The 13,098-nt window shown below is 39.3% G+C and overlaps 1 non-coding gene across 1 annotated transcript; it reads left to right on the top strand.

The window, feature by feature from the left end:
- The first annotated feature begins 12,405 nt into the window (after positions 1 to 12,405).
- LOC112726082 (small nucleolar RNA R71) lies at positions 12,406 to 12,513 on the top strand. The gene has a single exon (XR_003165150.1). It is a non-coding gene; the product is annotated as a small nucleolar RNA R71 (small nucleolar RNA).
- Positions 12,514 to 13,098: the final 585 nt, after the last annotated feature.

Raw genomic sequence — 13,098 nt, 5'->3', positions numbered from 1 at the left:
GTGAGGGTTCAATAAGCTCATTTCTATATATCCATGTTTAATCATTGCTTGTCTTGCAAGTTTGTGAACTATTTTTGATTAACTCAACTCAATTGTGAACATATTTTAATATGGCTTGGCCCTTGGTTGTGCAATTATGATTCCTTGAAAAATTTGACTCAATAAAACCACATGTAAGCTCTATGTGTACATAAGTGGATAGTAATTAGAATTGCATGATTCATTTAGGTAGCTTGCATTTAGATAGATTGCATTGCATAGATTCCACCACTCTACCCTCACTCTTTTCCAGTTTCTCTTGAGCTAAGCATGAGGACATGCTAATGTTTAAGTGTGGGGAGGTTGATAAACCACTATTTTATGATTTATCTTATGCTCAATTGAGTGGTTTTTATCAAGTCTTTGCTCAGTTATTCGCATTATTTGCATGATTTTACAAATCCTTCCTAATTTTGTGATATATGTAAAAGTATGTTTCCTAGGTCTTAAAACTATTAATTTTAATTATCCTTTATTACCATTCGATGCCGTGATCTGTGTGTTGAGTATTTTCAGGCTTTATAGGGCAGGCATGACTTAGAGGATGGGAAGGAAACATGCAAAAGTGGAAGGAACAATAAAAATGAAGTATTAAAGGAACTGGCAGCAACGTGCACGCATGGTCGACGCAGACGTGTGCCTCGTGCAGAACACAAGCGACGCATACGCGTGACTGACGCATACGCGTGGGGAGAAAAATTGCCAAATGACGTGCACGCGTGACCCACGCATACGCGTGATGTGCGCCACGTGAAGAAAATTCACAAATCGTTCCCAACGATTTCTGGGCTCCTTTTGGACCAGTTCTCGACCCAGAAAACACAGATTAAAGGATATAGAGTGGAGGAATCAACACACACACAGGACACACAACATACACCTTTCATTCACAGAATTTTAGGTTTAGATGTAGTTTCTAGAGAGGAGACTCTCTCCTCTCTCTTAGGTTTTAGGAATTAGGATTTCTCTTAGTTTGGATCTAATTTCTCTCCAATCCCAGGTTTAATGTTCCTTGACTTGATTCTTCTCTATTCTTATTGATTATAATACTTTGATTTATACATTCCTTGTTGATTGGATTCTCTATTTAATAAAATTTGAGGTATTTTATTGCAATTGATTGTGTGGATGTTATTATATCTCATTGCTTCTCTATTAGTTTGTGTTGAGCCTTCCAAGTGTTTGATAAAATGCTTGGGAGAGTTTTAGCTTAGATTTTCCCCTTGTGGTCTTGGTTGAGTAATTGGTGACACTTGACTTATCAAATTCCTTAGTTGATTGACAATTGAAGGTTGCTAATTGATTTGGACTCCTCTAAAGCTAGTCTTTCCATAGGAGTTGACTAGGACTTGAGAGATCAAATTGATTCATGCACTTGACTTTCCTTCGCAATTAGAGGGTTAACTAAGTGGTTGCAACTAACGATTCTCATCACTATTGAGGGCGATAACAAGGATATGATTTTCAATTCTCATACCTTGCCAAGAGTCTTTTATAATTATTAATTTGTTTCCCTTGCAATTCACTTTTCTCATCTCTTAATCTCGAAACCCCAATTTACACAACTCATAACCAATAATAAGAACACCTCCCTGCAATTCCTTGAGAGACGACCTGAGGTTTGAATACTTCGGTTATTATTATTATTAGGGGTTTGTTGCTTGTGACAACCAAAACGTTTGTATGAAAGGGATTCTTGTTGGTTTAGAAGCTATACTTGCGTTCTCAAGATAGCCTTGCCAAACTCATCAAGTGCTTCATCTCCCTCACCAATTCGCTTATCCTCAAACACCGAAGACTTGGTGCTATGCTCGTACTCCTTTAGAAGTGTCTTCTTCCTCTGTAGAACCACCCAGCACCCAAAACAAACCATCTTAACTAAACATATATATAGTACAATAATACTGAAAACTATTAGCAATCGGTTCAAGAAGGAACCTTCTCGATGGCGAGGGAGCGAGCGAGGCCGATGCGGCAGGTGTCCCCTTGCGCTTCTGTCCGAGGACGTCAAACTTTCTTCGAGACCAGATGGACTCGAAAGGGTTGTTGGCGCCCTTAGAAGATGCTTTCAATTTCATGGCTACGGCATCAGGACCGGATTTCTTGTTGCTCTTCTTGTTCTTCCCCATGGTATGGCGATAGAGAACAGTGTCAGAGGGATAGGAAAGTAAAAAAAATAGTGTCCCCCTTAGCCTTTTGTTTGTGTTCATGTGCTGTGTTGCACTTGCACACTTGCGGAGCGTCAGGCGTCACCGAGAAGCAGGGCAGCACCGTAGGTCATCTCTCGTCATTCGTCGGACGTCAATCATGGGTCGTCACCCTCGTCAGTCGAACGAGGAGCTTGGAATGCGTCGTGCGTGCTGGGAGACTGGGAGTGGGAGAGAAGATGAGGTCAGGGGTCAGCGTGGGGAGTGGAGACTGCCGGACTGGGGACTGGAGGAGTGAGGCTGAATGGCTGAGGGAGGCAGGGTGCTTGAGGGCTGAGGCTGAACTGAATGGTGAATGACTAAATGATCTTCCGGCCAGACCGGGCCGTCTGCACCGTTTTGATAGGTAATCCATTATCTGGTAAGAAAGGTTGAGTCGGCTACTCGAAGCGGAGAAGTAATAGCTCACTCGACTCGGGAGGAAGTCTCATTCCAAACTGCTCAACGTTTATAAATGGGGACAATAAACGTGAAAGTCATACAAATTTATACTGTCTTTGGTGTATTTATTTAGGGCTGGGGTTAATATGTGTTTCTAAAATATATATTAATATATTATTATTGAAATTTTTAATCTTTTAGTAAATATATAAGAAATATATTGAAAATTTAAAATTTTTATATTATTTATAAACAAATTTCAATTAAAAATCTTAGTTTAGTAAACTCTCTTTTTATTATTTATTCTTTTAATATTTTAAAATATTTACTTCAAAATATATAATAAATGGGTTAATAGTCAAATTCGTCCTTGGAGATCACTCAATCTTTAAATTAGTCGCAAAAGATTTTTTAGTCGTATTAGTCCTTAAAAGATAAAATGTAAATTAAATTGGTCCTTCCGTTAATTAAATGATGACGTGTCATGTTAAGTACCACATGGCATGATGACGTGATAAGTTAATGCCACGTGTCATAAGATGATTGGTTGACGTGTTAGATCAGTGACACCTAGCACGCCACGTGTCACTTGACATGTAAACAAATTATTTATAATCAAAATAGTCCCTGAAATTCAAGACGTAAGTCATTTTCATCCCTAAAATATTAAAAATTAATTAAATTAGTCCTTATATAAATTTTTTTATTTTTTACTCATAATATTAAATTTGAAATATTTTTTTATAGTACTAATTTTAGTATTATTTTTTAGACCTTAATAAATAAAATTCTCTTTACATAAAATAATAAAAATAATTAAATTATTATAAAGTTATTTTGTCATTTGTATTTTAAAATTTTATATTTTCATGTTGTAATTTTTTTATAGTAAATTTTTTTTATTTAAACGAGTTTAATAAATTATTGTTGATTATATATTTAAAATTTTAATATTTTAAATCTCACTAAATAATATAGTAGTTATTTTAAAATTTAAATCATTAAAATTTTTTAAATTATAATTTTTATTATTATTTAATTTATATGGTAGAACTCAATAATTGAAAAATCGATTTATGGGATTACTTGTTGAATCTTAATATTTTAATATATTTTTTTTAAAATAACTACTATATTTATTTAGTGAGATCTAAAAGATTAAAACATTTAAAATAACTACTGTTCCGGGGCTTACCTAGAACCGGATGATTGGGCTTCGAAGGGAAGGCCCAAACGTTAAAGAAGGGTGGTCTCCGACTTGTTTGAGTCTGGGAGCTGCCGTCCAAGTTGTATGTTTTGAAGAACGGGGGGTGGTTCCTGCAAAGACACTTCGATGCCTAAGTCAGCAAAGGGGTAAGCAGGTTTTGAATGAATTGGAACTTGATTTTACCTGAGTATATTAGTGTATTTATAGGTGATGATCCAATAATCATCGTTGGAGTAGTTCCACTTCTGAGGGTGAATAACTGTCCCTTTATCTTAGGGTTGTTGGGATATCTCTTCTAGAAGTGGGTGAGAGATTTTAGGAGGCAGTTATTCACTTAGATAAGTGTTGGCTGCCTTTTGGCATTGACTCCGACCTCTTTAAGGAGCTCGGACAAACAGTGAAGGCCAACCTTTTGGATTGGGCCTCTTAGCTTAGTTTGGGTCTGGCTTATTACTCGGGCTAGGGTATGAACAGTGCCCTTACTCGAGTCCGATCTCTTTTTTTGTGAGTTGGATTCGAGTGTTGAATTCGGAAATATTCGAGTTGGCTTCTTACCATCACGTTGGAAAACTGACGTAATTTTGGTTTCTGAAAAGGCATGATTTCAAATTATGAACTGTTCCGTCGCTTTGGCTTTTCGCATTTATGAGTGGAGGGCGGTTTCATTAGTAATGGTGTGCTCCCTTAATGAGGGGGGTCATTTGACGATAATGCCCTTAACACCTTATAAATACCTTTCCTTCCTCTTTCTTCATTTTCTTTGGTCTTCTCTTTGAAGTTTCCTTTTTCTGCTCCTTCATTTTCTTACTCGAACCCTTGTACTCTTTCTCTTTGCTATTCTGCAATGTTGTACTTAGGAATCTTCTTTATCTTCTTCACAAAGGTTAGTTCTTTGCATCCTATTTTTATTTTTATAGTATTTTCTTTATCTTTGCTTGGTATACTGTACGTCGGAGAGGGGTCTTATATCTTTGATGCGTTTTTGTTATTTGTATTAAGAAACTCTAGGATATTTGCATTTTCTTTTTTATGAAAATCGTTTCTTTTGCCGCTGTTGACTGCTTTCCTTGTTTGTTTTGGAAGAAGTGTCTTATCTTCGAGAGCCCTATTTTTTTATGGTTTCTTTTTCCTTGTAGGTTTTATCACTTTTATATACACTTCCTCATTATTGAAAAAATATCTTCTCGTATCCCTGAGACTCTCTTGAGATGGGTAGATGCCTCTGTTCTTTCTGAAAGCTCTATAGTGGATAATGTTTTTATAACCGAACTCCGAAAACACCATAGAATATGTAGTCTTGATGCTGATGAACCTAAGTATGAGTTAGTAGCACCAGATCCTGAGGATCGGATTTGCTGTGGGAGGACTGATGATTCTGACGACCACTTCTTTTTCATGTATGACTGCATCTTCACTCGCTTGGGGGTTACTTTCCCTTTTTCCAACTTTGGGATAGAGGTTTTATCTCATTGCCGGGTGGCTCCTACCCAACTCCACCCCAATTCTTGGAGTTTTCTAAAAATATACCAACTCGTTGGCCGAGAGCATGACTTTTCGACTTCTTTTCGAATCTTTTTCTACCTTTTTCACCTGATTAAGCCTTTCAGTGCTTCAAATAGACAAAACAAACAACAGTGGATGTCTTTTTGAGCTATTCAAGGCCGGAAAATATTTTCCATCTTTGATGAATCCTTCCATGATTTCAAAAATTTTTTCTTCAAGATCCAGGCTGTAGAGGGCCATCACCCTTTTTTTTCTAAACAAAAATAACGAGCCCCAATTTCTCCTGCACTAGTTGGAGACCTCTCCTGTAGAGAAATATAGTCTAGCCAACTTGGATGAGGTAGAGGAGGTCATTGTTGAGTTTTTTCGAGCAGCTTGGGGGCGGGCTCCAAACTTGGATACCAAGAAATTTCTTCTTGGCTCTCTGAGTTTTGTGCATACCGAGCTAGGTAGTTTTTTTGTTTATTTGTAGCTAAATTCGATAACTTTCGACTTGTATTTATTCCGACTTGTATACTAATCAACTTTGTTCTTTCTTTCAGAAATGGTAAAAAGTGGGTCGAGCGCTGCTTACTAGAAGGTGCAGGAGGTGAAGAGGAAGGCCCGCGCCTGAGCTAATGCCTAGAAAGTCGGAACTTCTAGCAATCTTCCCTCCCATGGGTCTGGTTTGGGGACCTCTTCTTCCAGGCTGATTTTGGTAAATCCTACTCCTACTCCTCCTTTGCCTCCTCCTGCCCCTGTCCCCCCAGTTCAGCCCTCTCCAGAACCTGAGAAGAAAAAATGCAAGACCTCGAAGACCGGTTCCTCTATTGCTTGGGAGGCCGGTTTTGATGGTCCAAAATTCGCGAGGAAGCATATCCTTCCATATAGCCAATTTTCTATGGATGATGCTTCCCTCCGAAACCATCTTCAGGTTCTGATTCGAGGGGAAATTTGGACTGTCGGGGTCTGTACTTCTCTTCTTGATATTTTTTACAAGGCTCCCTTAAGTGCTTCTAAAAAATCCATAGAAGACCTTGAAGGGAGGATTGTCCTGTATCAAGAAAAGGAGAAGAGGCTACAGGAGGAGAATGCCTGGTTGAAGGAAGAGCTTGCCCAACTCCAGGGGAGGGAGAAAAAATTAATGGGCTAATGTGCAATAGCTGAGGGGTTGAAGGAGAAGGCTGAGCAAAATTTTGTTAGGCTCTTTTCGAATAATCTTGATGTGAAAAAATAGCTGACCTGAATCGGGAGGCCTTCAGGACTTGGAGGACTTCATTGTTGAGAGTTCTAGAGAGATAGTTTCTCCTCCTCGTCCTGAGACCAACTCTGATTTGAAGACTCGTGGGCAGCTGATACATGCGAAATTGTTACTCTGAGGTTGTAAAATTTGTTGCTCGTTCTCTCCCTGGCAATGGCGCCAAAACTGGTGCACAATACCATGGTCCAAAAATAACTTCCCAACTTCGCACAACTAACCAGCAAGTGCACTGGGTCGTCCAAGTAATAAAACCTTACGTGAGTAAGGGTCGATCCCACGGAGATTGTTGGTATGAAGCAAGCTATGGTCACCTTGTAAATCTCAGTCAGACGGATATCAAATAGTTATGGAGTTTTCGAATAATAATAATAAATAAACAGAAAATAAAGATAGAAACACTTATGTATATCATTGGTGAGAATTTCAGACAAGCATATAGAGATGCTTTCGTTCCTCTGAACCTCTGCTTTCCTGCTGTCTTCATCCAATCCTTCCTACTCCTTTCCATGGCAAGCTTTTTGTAAGGGCATCACCGTTGTCAATGGCTACATCCCATCCTCTTGTAAAAAAGGTCCAAATGCTCTGTCACGGCACGGCTAATCATCTGAGGTTCTCGATCATACTGGAATAGGATTCACCCTCCTTTTGCGTCTGTCACTACGCCCAGCACTCGCGAGTTTGAAGATCGTCACAGCCATCCCTTCTCAGATCCTACTCGGAATACCACAGACAAGGTTTAGACTTTCCGGATCTCAGGAATGGCCATCCATGGGTTCTAACTTATACCACGAAGATTCTAATATCTCGGACTCGGTCCTCTGTATTAGATATCTAAGAGATACTCATTCTAGCTTGGTTGCATGTAGAACGGGAATGTTTGTCAGGCACGCGTTCATAAGTGAGAATGATGATGAGCGTCACATAATCATCACATTCATCATGTTCTTGGGTGCAAATGGATATCTTAGAAGCGGAATAAGTTGAATTGAATAGAAAACAGTAGTACTTTGCATTAATTCATGAGAAACAACAGAGCTCCAAACCTTAATCTATGGAGTGTAGAAACTCTACCGTTGAAAATACATAAGTGAAAGGTTCAGGCATGGCTGAGAGGCCAGCCCCCATGATCTAAGAACTAAACATCCCAAGATGCCTAATACAATAGTAAAAGGTCCTATTTATACTAAACTAGTTACTAGGGTTTACAGAAGTAAGTAATTGATGCATAAATCCACTTCCGGGGCCTACTTGGTGTGTGCTTGGGCTGAGCTTGAATGTTACACGTGCAGAGGCTTCTTCTGGAGTTGAACGCCAGGTTGTAACGTGTTTTTGGCGTTCAACTCTGGTTCGTGACGTGTTTCTGGCATTTAACTCCAGACTGCAGCGTTGAACTGGCGTTCAACGCCCTTTTGCGTTATCTAAACTCGGTCAAAGTATGGACTATTATATATTGCTGGAAAGCCCTGGATGTCAACTTTCCAACGCAATTGGAAGCGTGCCATTTTGAGTTCTGTAGCTCCAGAAAATTCACTTTGTGTGCAGGGAGGTCAGAATCCAACAGCATCAGCAGTCCTTCTTCAACCTCTGAATCTGATTTTTGCTCAAGTCCCTCAATTTCAGTCAGAAAATACCTGAAATCATAGAAAAACACAAAATCATAGTAAAGTCCAGAAATGTTAATTTAACATAAAAACTAATAAAAATATCCCTAAAAGTAACTAGATCCTACTAAAAACATACTAAAAACAATGCCAAAAAGCGTATAAATTATCCGCTCATCACAACACCAAACTTAAATTGTTGCTTGTCCCCAAGCAACTGAAAATCAAATAGGATAAAAAAGAGAATATACTATAAATTCCAAACTATCAATGAAACATAGCTCCAATCAGATGAGCGGGACTTGTAGCTTTTTGCCTCTTGAATAGTTTTGGCATCTCAATTCATCCATTGAGGTTCAAAATGATTGGCATCTATAGGAACTCAGAGTTCAGATAGTGTTATTGATTCTCCTAGTTCAGTATGTTGATTCTTGAACACAGCTAATTTATGAGTCTTGGCCGTGGTCCTAAGCACTTTGTTTTCCAGTATTACCACCGGATACATAAATGCCACAGACACATAATTGGGTGAACCTTTTCAGATTGTGACTCAGCTTTGCTAAAGTCCCCAATTAGAGGTGTCCAGGGTTCTTAAGCACACTCTTTTTTTGCTTTGGACCTTGACTTTAACCGCTCAGTCTCAAGTTTTCACTTGACACCTTCACGCCACAAGCACATGGTTAGGGACAGCTTGGTTTAGCCGCTTAGGCCAGGATTTTATTCCTTTAGGCCCTCCTATCCACTGATACTCAAAGCCTTGGGATCCTATTTATTTACCCTTGCCTTTTGGTTTTAAGGGTTATTGGCTTTTTGCTCTTGCCTTTTGGTTTTAAGAGCTTTTGGCTTTTTCTGCTTGCTTTTTTTTATATATATTTTTTTTTCGCCATTTTTTTCTCTTTTTTTTTTCTGCAAGCTTTGTATTCACTGCTTTTTCTTGCTTCAAGAATCATTTTTATGATTTTTCAGATTATCAAATAACATGTCTCCTTGTCATCATTCTTTCAAGAGCCAATATATTTAACATTCTTAAACAACAACTTCAAAAGACATATGCACTGTTCAAGCATTCATTCAGAAAACAAAAAGTATTGTCACCACATCAATATAATTAAACTAAGTTCAAGGATAAATTTGAAACTCATGTACTTCTTGTTCTTTTGAATTAAAACATTTTTCATTTAAGAGAGGTGATGGATTCATAGGACATTCATAACTTTAAGACAAAGTTACTAAATACTAATGATCATGTAATAAGACACAAACATGGATTAGCACTTAACATAAAGAAAACGAAAAACAGAGAATTTGAGAACAAGGAATGAGTCCACCTTAGTGATGGTGGCGTTTCCTTCTTGAGGAACCAATGATGTCCTTGAGCTTTTCTATGTCTCTTCCTTGTCTTTGTTGCTCCTCCCTCATTGCTTTTTGATCTTCTCTAATTTCATGAAGGATGATGGAGTGCTCTTGATGTTCCACCCTTAGTTGTCCCATGTTGGAACTTAATTCTCCTAGGGAGGTGTTGATTTGCTCCCAAAAATTCTGTGGAGGAAAGTGCATCCCTTGAGGTATCTCAGGGATTTCTTGATGGTGAGCTTCCTCATGTGTTTCTTGAGCTCCATGAATAGGCTCTCTTGTTTGCTCCATCCTTTTCTAAGTGATGGGCTTGTGAGATGAATCTTTTCATCTCCCATGGCTCAGAGGTGGAAGCAATTGCCTTCCCTTTTCTCTTTCTTGAGGTTTCTCTGGCCTTAGGTGCCATTAATGGTAATGGAAAAACAAAAAGCTTATGCTTTTACCACACCAAACTTAGAATATTGCTCGCCCTCGAGCAAGAAAAGAAAGAATAGATGAAGAAGAAGAAGATATGGAGGAGATGGAGGGATGTGTGTATTCGGCCATATGGGTGGGATTGGGTGGGAAAGAGATTTTGAATTTTGAAGGTAGGTGGGGTGTATGGATGTGAGTGGTAAACGGAAAACAGAAGGGATGACCATGAATGGAAAGAGAGAGGGTGAGGTAGGTGGGGATCCTGTGGGGTCCACAGATCCTGAGGTGTCAAGGATTTGCATCCCTGCACCAATTAGGCATGTAAAACACCTTTGATGCTTGTTCTGGGCGTTCAGCGCCCAGATGCAGCATATTTCTGGCGTTGAACGCCAGCCAGATGCTTGTTTCTGGCGTTCAGTGCCAGCTCTTCTTCACTGTGCATTTCTGGCGTCTGAATGCCAGGATGCTGCTTGTTTCTGGCGTTCAACGCCAGATCCATGCTCTGTTCTGGCATTGAACGCCAGCCAGATGCTCCTTACTGGCGTTTAAACGCCAGTAAGATCCTCCTCCAGGGTGTGATTTTTCTTCTGCTGTTTTTTATTCCGTTTTCAATTTTTATATTTATTTTGTGACTCCACATGATCATGAACCTAATAAAACATGAAATAACAATAAAAATAAATTAAAATTAGATAAATAAAAATTGGGTTGCCTCCCAACAAGCGCTTCTTTAATGTCAATAGCTTGACAGTGGGCTCTCATGGAGCCTCACAGATGTTCAGAGCATTGTTGAGACTCCCCAACACCAAACTTAGAGTTTGGATATGGGAGTTCAACACCAAACTTAAAGTTTGGTTGTGGCCTCCCAACACCAAACTTAGAGTTTGACTGTGGGGGCTCTGGTTGACTCTGTTTTGAGAGAAGCTTACTGTGCCTCTTTTTCATGTTTACAGAAAGATGTCCTTGAGTTTTAAACTCAAGGGGGTCCTCATTTAATTGAAGGACTAGTTCACCTCTGTTAACATCAATCACAGCTCATGCTGTGGCTAGGAAGAGTCTTCCAAGGATGATGGATTCATCCTCATCCTTCCCAGTATCTAGGATTATGAAATTAGCAGGGATGTAAAGGCCTGCAACCTTTACTAACACGTCCTCTACTTGTCCATAAGCCTGTTTTCTTGAGTTGTCTGCCATCTCTAATGAGATTTTAGCAGCTTGCACCTCAAAGATTCCAAGTTTCTCCATTACAGAGAGTGGCATGAGGTTTATTCCTGACCCAAGGTCACATAGAGCCTTCTCAAAGGTCATGGTGCCTATGGTACAAGGTATTAGGAACTTTCCAGGATCCTGTTTCTTCTGAGGCAATCTCAATTGATCCAATGCATTTAGTTCATTGGTGAACAGGGGGGGTTCATCTCCCCAAGTCTCATTACCAAATAAATTGGCATTCAGCTTCATGATTGCACCAAGGAACTTGGCAACTTGCTCTTCAGTAACATCTTCATTCTCTTCAGAAGAGGAGTACTCTTCAGAGCTCATGAATGGCATAAGGAGGTTCAATGGAATCTCTATGGTCTCTAGATGAGCCTCAGATTCCTTTGGTTCCTCAAAGAAAAACTCCTTATTGATCACTGGACGTCCCAGGAGGTCTTCCTCCTTGGGATTCACGTCCTCCCCTTCCTCTCTAGGTTCGGCCGTGTTGACTATGTCAATGGCCTTGCACTCTCCTTTTGGATTTTCTTCTGTATTGCTTGGGAGAGTACTAGGAGGGGTTTCAGTGATTCTTTTACTTAGCTGGCCCACTTGTGCTTCCAAATTTCTAATGGAGGACCTTGTTTCATTCATGAAACTCACAGTGGCCTTAGATAGATCAGAGACTAAGTTTGCTAAATTAGAGGTATTTTGTTCAGAGTTCTCTGTCTGTTGCTGAGAAGATGATGGAAAAGGTTTACTACTGTTAAACCTGTTTCTTCCACCATTATTAAAGCCTTGTTGAGGCTTTTGTTGATCCTTCCATGAGAGATTTGGGTGATTTTTCCATGAGGGATTATAGGTGTTTCCATATGGTTCACCCATGTAATTCACCTCTGCTATTGTAGGGTTTTCAGGATCATAAGCTTCTTCTTCAGAAGATGCCTCTTGAGTACTGTTGGATGCAGCTTGCATTCCATTCAGACTCTGAGAAATCATATTGACTTGCTGAGTCAATATTTTGTTCTGAGCCAATATGGCATTCAGAGTATCAATTTCAAGAACTCCCTTCTTCTGAGGCATCCCATTACTCACAGGATTCCTCTCAGAAGTGTACATAAACTGGTTGTTAGCAACCATGTCAATGAGTTCTTGAGCTTCTGCAGGCATTTTCTTTAGGTGAATGGATCCACCTGCAGAAGTATCCAATGACATTTTAGTTAATTCAGATAGACCATCATAGAATATATCCAAGATGATCCATTCTAAAAGCATGTCAGAAGGACACTTTTTGGTCAGTTCCTTGTATCTCTCCCAAGCTTCATAGAGGGATTCACCTTCTTTCTGTTTAAAGGTTTGAACATCCACTCTAAGCTTACTCAGCTTTTGAGGAGGAAAGAACTTGGCTAAGAAAGCCTTGACCAGCTTATCCCAAGAGTTCAGGCTATCTTTGGGTTGAGAGTCCAACCACACTCTGGCTCTGTCTCTTACAGCAAAAGGGAAAAGTATGAGCCTGTAGACTTCAGGATCTACTCCATTAGTCTTAATATTATCACAGATCTGCAAAAATTCAGTTAAGAACTGAAAAGGATCTTCAGATAGAAGTCCATAGAACTTACAGTTCTGCTGCATCAGAGAAACTAATTGAGGTTTCAGCTCAAAATTTTTTGCTCCAATGGTGGGGATGGAGATGCTTCTTCCATGTAAATTGGAATTAGGTGCAGTAAAGTCACCAAGCATCCTCCTTGCATTATTATTATTTTCGGCTGCCATATCCTCTTCTTGTTCGAAAATTTCTGTAAGGTTATCTCTGGATTGTTGTATTTTAGCTTCTCTTAGTTTCCTCTTCAGAGTCCTTTCAGGTTCAGGGTCTACTTCAACAAGAATATTCTTGTCCTTGCTCCTGCTCATATGAAAAAGAGGGAACAGAAAAATAATAATAATAGATATCCTTTTTGCCCA

Source organism: Arachis hypogaea, chromosome 11 (assembly GCF_003086295.3).
Source record: "Arachis hypogaea cultivar Tifrunner chromosome 11, arahy.Tifrunner.gnm2.J5K5, whole genome shotgun sequence".
Classification (NCBI taxonomy): domain Eukaryota; kingdom Viridiplantae; phylum Streptophyta; class Magnoliopsida; order Fabales; family Fabaceae; genus Arachis; species Arachis hypogaea.
The sequence above is the reverse complement of the archived record's forward strand: the minus strand, read 5'-3'. Positions and strand labels throughout refer to the sequence as shown.